This window comes from Chlorocebus sabaeus, chromosome 19 (genome assembly GCF_047675955.1).
Source record: "Chlorocebus sabaeus isolate Y175 chromosome 19, mChlSab1.0.hap1, whole genome shotgun sequence".
Taxonomy (NCBI): Eukaryota; Metazoa; Chordata; class Mammalia; order Primates; family Cercopithecidae; genus Chlorocebus; species Chlorocebus sabaeus.
The window spans coordinates 34625116-34635942 of record NC_132922.1 but is presented as its reverse complement, the minus strand read 5'-3'; positions in this window follow the sequence as shown (position 1 = coordinate 34635942).

Below are 10827 nucleotides of genomic sequence, written 5' to 3'. Positions count from 1 at the left end.
ATGCCCCTGTGGCCACCCACGCCCAGCCTCAAGCCACCTCCTGCTCTCTCCCAGTGAGACCCCAGAGTCCGTGTAGACCCCACTACATGAAAACTGGGGGATCTAGCTGTTAAGGGGCATTTGTGGTGCTCCCTCCATAGGTGGTCTCCATGAGCTGGGGTCGGGGTCTACCAGGCCCACTCCCAGCCCACTGTTTACCTCGTGGGCCTCAGCTTCCTCTTCTGCAGAAGGGAACGGTGACCCTGCCCAGCTTAATTCCCTCTAAGAACACCTGACCCCTGAGTGCCCACATGGGTAGGGTCTGGGTGGCCTGAGGGGTCAGGGCCCAGCGATAGGACCCCTGCCCCCACCCCTCACCCCTCCCAGCACTGGGCCACGCAGGAAGGCAGAACGCCCCAACCCCAACCCCTGTCAATCCCAGGAGCCTTGTCAGCTGGACCCAGGGCCACACCTCTGCCCACCGGCTCGCTCACACCTCGGCCATGCAAGGCAGGGTGGATGCACCTGCCTGGCCCTTAAGCGCGTGAGGGAGCCACTGTTGCCCACTTGGAGGCTCAGTTCTCAGGTCGGGATTCCAGGCAGTCCCTTCTCCCGCATTCCCAAACCTCCTGACTGGAAGAACACTCTCCGCACAGCCTTTTCTTTCGGGGTTCCAAAGTGCCTGTGAGCAGGCAGCTCCCGACCTCCTCTCTGTGACACCCACAGACTCAGATCCCCATGTGCTCACTCATGCAGACAGGTGCTGTCGCCTGAGGCTCGGAGGCTGAGCCGGCTTTGCCTTGGTGAAGGACAAGGCCCTGGCCACCCAGATTCTCTCGTGGGTGGCTGGGGACAGAGGGGCGGTGACGCGCTGGGCCGGCTGGAGGGCCCAGGCCCCAGCGGGAGTCCTGCAAGGATGCTGCCTCCAAGTGTGCTTGTGGGTGGCGGATCCCAGGGCCTCCCGGGAGAGCGTCCACTCCTTGGGAGGCCTGGCTGCTCAGCGGCGCCCCTCTGTGGTGAGACTCGCCCAGGTCCATGTCCGGCCCACCTCGCCCCAGCCAGGCTCCCCTGGGCAGCCTCATGCTCCCAGAGGTGAGGAGGGGGCTTCAGGAAGGTGGGGACTACCTCCCCGCCCAGTACCTTCAGGCTCTGAATTCGTACCTGGGAACTCTGCCTTGGCTGACTTGAGGACCCCTTTCCTGCTCAGCCTTCCCCTCTCTTCCTGCCTGGCCGTCCACCTAAGCTCCCTGACTCTTCCCACGCGGCCCTGGGTCCCCTCCCCACAGGCTGCTCCCTGCACCCGCGGGTGGGACTGGACCCTTCCCTGCGCGTCCAGCCTGCTTCCCGTGGTCTTCCTCTGTCTGGCCCTGGCAGCCCGCTCCTCTGGCACCAGGGTGCGTGGGGACAGCTTTCCCCCCGCCCCGGCCCATCGTCAGTGTCCTGAGCTCCGCCGACTCCTGCCCCTTGGACGGCGTCGCAGGCCTGGTCACAAGCTGTCGCTGGCATCTAGGGCTCCAGGGACTCAGGCACACGGAGCTCCCTCGGGGCCAACTTTGTGTCACGCGCAGGGACACCGGAGGCGAGTGCACAGGCCGTGTAACGGCTTTGCTTGGCGCGTCTGTCTCTCTTCTGAGACGCTGAGCGTCGCGGAGTTTTCTGGTTGGAGGCTGTGGCGGACGCGATTTGCTTCCTCATGCAGGGTTCCGGAGGCGGCGAAAAGTCCGGCGAGTCTCGGAAGCCTGTAGACGGAGCCAAGAAGAAGACCTGTGGCTTCAGGAGGGGGAAGGGCGAGCTGCCGGGCGGCTCGGTCAGCAGCCCGGGGAAGGTGGGCGCGGGCGCCAGGGAGAGAGTGCGGACCACGCCTCCTCCCAGCCCAGGCGCCACCACCCGGACAGGGCGATCCACAGGCTCCACAGAGCTGCGGGCCCGGACCAGACAGAGACAAAGCGGCGGATCCTTTCTCTGCCGAAGAGTGGAGTGGATGACAGAGACGAGAAGAACAGGTAATAGGAACGGGAGCCCGGCAGGAGAGGGAGGAGGGCGGGTCGGGGAGAGGCCCCCTTTCCTGTTCCCGGCCCACCTCTGTCCCCGAGAGCGCGGGGCTTTGTTCCCTCTGCAGCCCGCAGCACCCGGTGTGGCAACCTTACAGGAGCGCCAAGGTCATCATTATGAGCAGCGCGATGAAAACAAAACTTCAGCTGGTCCGATCCTCTCATAATTCCCCTTACTTTACCGAAAGTTTCAGTGCTTTAACTAAAAACAATTAAGTAAACCTAGCTTTTTAATTTTTATTGTATACATTTTAAACAATGTTATATATGTTATGGAAACAAGCATCATGAGAAAAATAATTTCTATATTTTATTAACCTCTGGGCTAAAAATTCTTTGGATAAAATCTAATATCACTTTTGTATCCACCTACACCTATGTATACAAGTTCTTCATGAATGACCTCAGAAGGATCCTTTAAAGTGAGAGGATGGTTCCCTGTTCTTAAATAGGAAGACTCTTCTTTCTTTTTCTTTCTCTCTTTCTTTCTTTCTTTCTTTCTTTTTCTTTCTTTCTTTCTTTCTTTCTCTTTCTTTCTTTCTTTTCTTTCTTTCTTTCTCTCTCTCTCTCTTTCTTTCTTTCTTTCCTTCCTTCCTTCCTTTCTCTTTCTTTCTTTCTCTTTCTTTTTCTTTCTTTCTTTCTCTTTCTTTCTTTCTTTTTTTCTTTCTTTCTCTCTCTTTCTTTTTTCTCTTTCTCCTTCCTTCCTTCCTTTCTTTTTCTTTCTTTCTCTCTTTTTCTTTCTTTCTTTCTCTCTCTCTCTCTTTCTTTCTCCCTCTCTCTCTCTCTCTTTCTTATTATACTTTAAGTTCTGGGTTACATTTGCAGGACGTGCTGTTTTGTTACATAGGTATACACGTGCCATGGTGGTTTGCTGCACCCCTCAACCCGTCACCTACATTAGCTATTTCTCCTAATGTTATTTCTCCCCTAGCCCCGCCCCGCCCCCGACAGGCCCTGGTGTGTGATGTTCTCCTCCCTGCGTCCAAGTGTTCTCATTGTTCAACTCCCACTTAGGAGTGAGAACATGTGGTGTTGGGTTTTCTGATCTTGTGATCAGTTTGCTGAGAATGATGGTTTCCAGCTTCATCCATGTCCCTGCAAAGGACATGAACTCATCCTCTTTTATGGCTGCATAGTATTCCATGGTGTATATGTGCCACATTTTCTTAATCCAGTCTATCACTGATGGACATTTGGGTTGATTCCAAGTCTTTGCTATTGTGAATAATGCTGCAATAAACATACGTGTGCATGTGGGAAGACTCATTTTTCTCGAGTTGTGAACTTTATTCATTTTAGATAAACCAAATAAAAGCATCAAGGTTTTAAGATTTCTAAGTTACATATGCTACCTTTTACTGTTATGATGACATTAAGAAAATTTTTGTAACAGAGTAAAGGCTTGCCCTTCTATATATCAAAGTGTGATATTAGGTTCCATTTACTAAAACATGAGAAGACAGATAAATGTGTGGAACAGAATAAAAGATGCACGAACACTGAAAAATATGTAAGATTTTAGAACCTGATCCTGATGTCATTTCATATGTGTATGAAAAGACAAGTTATTTGTAAATGACATGTCTGTTAACTGGAGAAAACTTGCTAGATTTTTATGTTACAAAAATAAGTTATTGATAGAATATGCATAAAAACTTTAATATACAAAATTAGAAAATGCCAGAAGAAAACATGAATGCCTATTTATACAGATACATTTTTATGTTGACAAAGACCTTCCTATGAATGCATTCTGCAGGTTGATTTAGAAAACAAAAATTAAAACTCGCCTTACATCAGAAAAAAATTAACAAAATAAAAGACAACATACTTGCAAAATATTCACATTATATACATAAATATAGACATATATTATTTGCAATGAAAAATGTATCTTCCTTTTACACAGAATTTTTTTAAAAAGAAATAAAAACTATAATTTAAAATTGGTCAAAGTACTTTTTCCAGATCTACTAGTGATCTGGAAAATCAGTAGTATTTATACCACTGCTTAAAGTTTAAGTTGCTGTTAACTTTTTAAATAAACAATTTGGTGGTGAACATCACTCTGAAAAAGGTATGTATCCTTTACCCATTAATTCCATTATACTAAAATATTTTCAGGAAATAATTAGAGATGCATACAATTCATTTTTCTCAGCACTGCTTCTAATAGCAATGTATTAAGGAGAGGGCAAATAAAGGATTTTATAAAAAAAATTCAGTGCATCCATAGGATGAAATTATATGTAACTACTGAAGGTGGCAATAGATATGGATGTATGTTGACATGGGAAGATGTACTTTGGTATATGAGGTGAGAAAAAATCGATTTGATTATACATACACACAGAGAATGGTCTTGTGGTACCTGAAAGTATACATAAAATGTGATACAATTTTGTTATTTTGGGACATTTGTATTATGGGTGATTTATTTTCCTTTTTCTTATTGTGATATCCACAGTGAGCATGTATAACAGGTTTAGTAAAAGTTTATTATTAGTGAAATAATCCTAGGTAAGAACAGGAATATGAATCTTGAACAGATAAAAATAAGTTTTTGCTTTCTATTAATTTATTTTGTGAATTGGCATCTTCTGCCAAGGTTTAGCCTCTTCAGAAATAGAGGGAATCTTTTAATCTGTGCTTGTGATTGTATTGTGTATGCATTTTACACATGTCTTTTATTATGGATAGATTTATTACATACACGCAAACAATTATAATTTAATCATTTTGTTTTAGTGGTGTCCTTATGAAAATAAAAAACAGCAAATATAAATCATTTCTATTGCACAAATGTTACTTTACGAGTTTTCTTTAAAAATATTGAACTCCTCAAATATATTTATGTCTTCTTTTAATCCATTTATTCAGCAAATGTAACCTGAATACCCATTATGTATTCTACTGTCTCTCAGGACCCTTCCAAGCTTACAAACTTCATGTTTACCTGCCCAGTCTGAACAAATCGAGAGATTTAAAATTTGCCTATTAGGACTTATCAAAATTGAAGCTTTTCCTCCCTCCTTTCAAACAAAAGCGTTTCTGAAGGTAGAAATTTGTAAAAGATAACCTTTTAACTACCCTTTTGAAAATGTATAACCGTGTTTTCCTTTTCTTAATTTCAACTTTTATTTGAGATACAGAGGGCACATATGCAGATATCTTACATGGGAACATTGAGTTGATGGTGAAGTTTGGAGGGCAGATCGCATCACTCTCATCATGATCATAGTACCTGATAGGTAGCAGTTTAACCCACTCCCTCCTAACAGTCTTAAATACCAATATTAATCATTGATAATAATATCTGATTTACATATATCATATAGTCTAAATATTGAATAAAATGAGCCATGCTTATTCATTGGAATTTTGATGTTTCTTTGGCTTAAAGTTTTCTGAAATCCAAGTAAGAATAGTTTTTTGGTAAAAATGTGTCATTGGTATCTCAACCTTTTTTGTTGTTGTTATTTTTTGGGTTGTCTTTCTATTTTTTATTTCTATGGGTACATAGCAAGTGTACACAATATATTTATGGGTACATGAGATATTTTGATACTCGTATGTGATGCATAATTAGCATATCAGGGTAAATGGGTATATCTGACCCCTCAAGCAGTTATCATTCTTTGTGTTACAAACATTCCAAATATACGTTTTGGTTATTTTAACATGTACAATAAATTATTGTTGACTATAGTTTCCCGGTTGTGGCATCCAGTGCTAAATCTTATTAATTCTATCTAAATACATTTTTGTGCCAGTTACCCATCCCCACTTCCACCCTCCCCCCAATCTCACTACCTTTCCCAGTAAGTATTGTTCTACCGTCTATCTCCCTTAGTTCAATTGTTTCAATTGTAGCTTCCACAAATGAGTGAGAACATGCAAACTTTGTGCTTCTGTGGCTGGTTTATTTCACTTAACATAATGTCCTTCATTTCCATCTATATTGTTGTAAATGTCAAGATCTCATTTTTTTATGCCTGAATAGTACTCCATTGCGTCTGTGTAACTTTTTCTTTACTCTTTCTTCTGTGGATGGTTAGTTTTTTTCCTCAAATCTTGGCTGTTGTGAATAATGCTTCAGTAAATATGAATGTGCTCATAGTTCTTCAATATACCAATTGCTTTTCTTTGGGGTATATACCTACCAGTGGAATTGCTAGATCATAAGGTAATTCTATTCCTAGTTTTTTTAGGAACTTCAAAACTATTCTCCAAGGTGGTTGTACTAATTCACTTGGGTGGTTGGGAACGTGTCCGTACTGGGGACAGATGACTGACACTCCACGTAGTTTGTTTAATGGAAGGAGGGAAACAGCTCCTACTCTTGGTCATTTGAACCCGTTTTTTGGAATAAGTGGTTTCATACACAGAAGATTTCAATGTTGGAGACTGTCATGGAGTCAGAGCATCTATGAAGATTCTCAAAGGCTTGCTAGTTGATGCGGACCTGAACTAGGCAGGACCTATGCAGGGAACATAATTAAAGTTTATCATTTTTAAAGTTTTAAACTTTCTGCAAAGCATATGTGCAATAATGACATAGATACTTGTTCCTTTAACTTTTGTACATTGAGCTGTCAAGCATTTCAGACATTTCAGGGAACTGCCTATACTGTTTTAGGGTAAAGGGCAGCAGTAGGGCCTACTTAAGTGGTTTCCATGCTGAAGAACCAAGACTGCCAGTTTTGAGTGGCACAGATTAGTCTTTGAACCACAGACAGGTAATGGAGAAGACACAGTGTCTCTTTCTATCTTGTTTTAAGTGATCAGTTGGTTCCAGTTCAGGTAACAAAGGTTATGTCACTCATTAATTGGATAGATACTTCTGAAGTCAAATTATTCTCAGGCTCTGCCAATATATTGCCGGTCACTATTTGTTAAGGAACTAAGGGTGAGTTTTCATTGAACATTTCATAGGTTGGGAAAGGTGGAGGCAGAAATAGGTGCCTTTTTGAAAGGCACCTTTTTAAAATCTTTTTGAAAAAGAGGTCAATTTTTAATTATATTAAGAAATATTATTGATTGTATAGATAGCTGACCTTTCCCCAGATTTTTTGCTTTTGTTTTTTGGGGGAGTGATACCCAGACACAAAACAATCCGTTTTTTTTTTTTTTTTAGAGAAATGAATTCACTCATTTTTATTGTAATTTTTTTTTTTTCTATAGGCTGTCCGCCGAACAGAGTTCTGGTGACTCATGGCTTTCAATAGATGATGAACTCTTTGATTCTGATACCAAGGTTAAGTACTCTATTGTGAAATAAATTTTCTTGTTCTGAACTTAGTTTTGCATAGTGTTTACTCTTCAACTGTGGCAGTGGTCTACCTATAACTGTTTTACGGTCTTGGGGAGTAGTTGGTCAGAAAAAAAAAAACGTATTATGGTGATATGACTATTTGAATTTCTTTTACTTTCTTCCTTTGGAAAATGGGAAAGGGTGGCAAATACTTTGAGGAACTGGGGGCTGAAAAATGGCATGAACTGGAAAATACATAGTGACAGGAAAACTGTATGTGGAAAAGCTTTCCCACAGTAGAGGAAACTTGAAATTTGGTCAGGGTTTATTTGGTAAGTATGCTTACCACAGGAACTTTTCAGTCATCCTATTGTGATCTTTATAATCCTTGGGCCTGAATACATTTTAATGGGTTCAGTTACTCATTATAGTAACCATAGAATGACCCTGGTGTCTTTCAGTTCTGAAACGGTAAAGCATATATCATATGGTTTCCTTTTACTTTCTTGGACACTTATTGTGGGATGACACAGTTTTTAGTAGGAAACTTTTTCTCTCTTCCGTCCTTGGTTCTGTAATTAGACTCCAATATCATTGTGGAAATGTAGCCGGGCATGCTGGCACATGCCTGTAGTCCTAGCTCCTTGGAAGGCTGAGGCAGTAGGATCACTTGAGTCCAGGAGTTCCAGACCAGCCTGGGCAACATAAGAAGACCTCACCTCTAGTTTTTCTTTTATATGGAAATTCAGAAATTTAAAATTTCTGTCTCAAAATCTGTATTACAAAGAGATTCCCATGTGTTTCCTAAGCCATTTTATGAAGAGTATATTTAAAACTCTTCATCTAATTGAAGCATACATGTTTTTCCTCAAATAACGACCAGTTCCAGAAGCAGAGATTTTTTAATAACCATGTGGTAAGACTTTAATTTCAAACACTTTTTTCCCTGTACTTGTAAAAAGTATTCACAGAGCATCTTTGTATCACAGTTTAAAGCTTCAAATTTCAGCAGTTGTTGTATTTCATTCTTTAAATCATCATTTTAAAGGCCCTGCACTACTGTGAGCTACTGAATGTTACGAAACAGACTCCTGTGTATCCAAAAGTACCTAAAGTCTTGCATGTAAGAAGCGTTTTAATCATTTTTGAACATGAAGAAATGAGCAGACAAGTAAATTTCTATATAATAGAATGTTATAGGTAATATAATAGGAACAAGATGTCTAATAATAACATCTATTGCATTTCCAAAATATGGCTTAAATTAATGTTTAGGATATAAGTTCACATGAGTTATGCAAATATGTTATGAATAAGAGGGAAATCAATTAGAACTATGTCATCAGTAGGAAAGGGGATTACAGTATATTTTCTAATATCCTCTCACTGTAAGCTCAGATTTGGATTTTAGATGAAAATTTTTTAAACTTTCTTTTGGCCCCAACCTACACTCTTTTAAATATATCTTTTCAGGTTGTACATTACTCTATAATTTTGATTTCCTATTCTTTCTCCTGGTGGAATACTGATGAAACATTTCTTTTCTCTTTTATCTCTCTGTAGTAATAATGTTCCAGCTTTCAGGTAGCGGTAGATGACCATGTTTACCCGAATGAATGTCTTATTTTGTAGAAAGAAAATTGAAGTCTTTATTACAGAAATACTTCCAAAAAACAAATTGTAAATTCTAATCAGTATTTTTAGGGCTATCCTATGAATAAAAGTCTCCATATATATCTGTACTTCTCCATGTACCTACTGTAGTTAACATTATAAGAATGACACTCATAAATATTACCTCTTAAGTATGTCTAATGAACAAACTTGGGAAGAAATGTGAAATCCTTTCGTAAATTGTAAAGTGTGTATACAAGTGTAGGACAAAACGATCACAGTGGGATTCAGCAATTTAGTAAATATTGAGGATTCTTTTTGTAAATCTGAACAATGAAATGGCAGTAGCACCGAGGAAAAAAATGGGAAAGTTGGAACAGGCATGTCGATTTCTACTTTGGTTTACGTTAAGTTTCAGCAGACTATGGGAATATCCTAAGGGAATGTAGTGATTTGGCACTTGAGACCTTTCCAATGAGATTGTGTTTTTGACGTTGAAGGAATTTCTGTTCTTGACTCCTGACTGTGTGCTAGGCAGTGGGACACTGAATGTACAAGATGAAGCTTATGATAGAGTCATAGGAGCAGAAAATCAAGTAAAGAACAAACACTTCTAAGTCACTATAAGTGCTTCCTATAAAGAAAACAGAGAATGTCAGGTAAGGCCACATTGAAGAAGTGCGTAGTTAGGATGGGGACTGGAATGGGAGTAGAATTCTGTTCTCAAAGAAGATCTTTCTGAGTGTGACTTTAAGCTGCCAACTAGAGGACAAGAAGCAGCGAGCCATGTGACAGTCTAGAAGGAGGATACTCTGGACAGAGAGAACAATGGGTCGCATATGTTTTTCATTTTGTTCTCAACATCCAAAACGCGGGAAGTGTGGTAAGCATCCTCGTCTCCATGTGTATTATTAGAATGTGTAGAAAAGAGAATGTGTAAACACGGGCCTCCGACAGTTTAAATGCTTCATAATAAATGTTCTTCTCCTTCCCTTTTTACTAACTCTTGCTTTACTTTCTTGAAGTTATTTCTTAATTTTGAAAGAATTGCATACTATATCTAATATTTGCTTGCTTTTATTTAAATAAGGCATAAAGAAAAGGTTTCTTACTATTTTGCCATTTTTCCTGTCAGTAAAAATTTTACCAAAAATATTTTTATTTTTCCAAGCCCTTCCTTACCTAAATAAAGCAGCTTTCACAATGTTCTGCTTATACTCAACATAATGTACCCTGGAGTTACCAATCATGCTGAGTATCTTAACACTAAGATCATTTATGTAATTAGAAATATTTTAAATATTATTGTTGTAAGTATTATACCAAATGTGTGTGTGTTTTTTAATGCCCTCTTATTGTTGGTAGTGAATGCAAAGTAGAGTTAGGTATTTGAAGTTAGTTCCTTGCTGAAATATACACATGAGCTAATATTGTATCGGTCACTATGTTTCCTTTGGCTTTCTATGTTCAGTTTACAGAGTCAATAGCCATATGGAGATAAAAGTTTAGCTCGATCTGGAGAACATATGAGTTTCTCTGTTGAAATATTTTGGTTTTCAATACATGCTTTCCTTATTTCTAGGTCTCATTGCTTTTAAATCAGGAAATTTAGAACATGATTAGGAAATATTGAGAAATTCATTGTTTTTTCATTGAAACTCATTATTTATTATAATTTCAACAGACTACCTTTGAAAATGTTCCACAGAAAGATGATAGTCATTTAACTGAAGCTGATGGTCAAAGAGGAAAAAGTACAATAAAGGAACAAGAAGGTAAGAACTGTATTTTATTTAAAAATTGGACAGAATGTTTATTTAAAAAACATGAGCTCTGTTATGTTCTAGTAGCCAAGGAAAATAAGGTATGAAGTGCATAGTCAAAAAGAGAGAAGTGAAATCGTGATACGTTGTATTTTTTGTAAGGTAT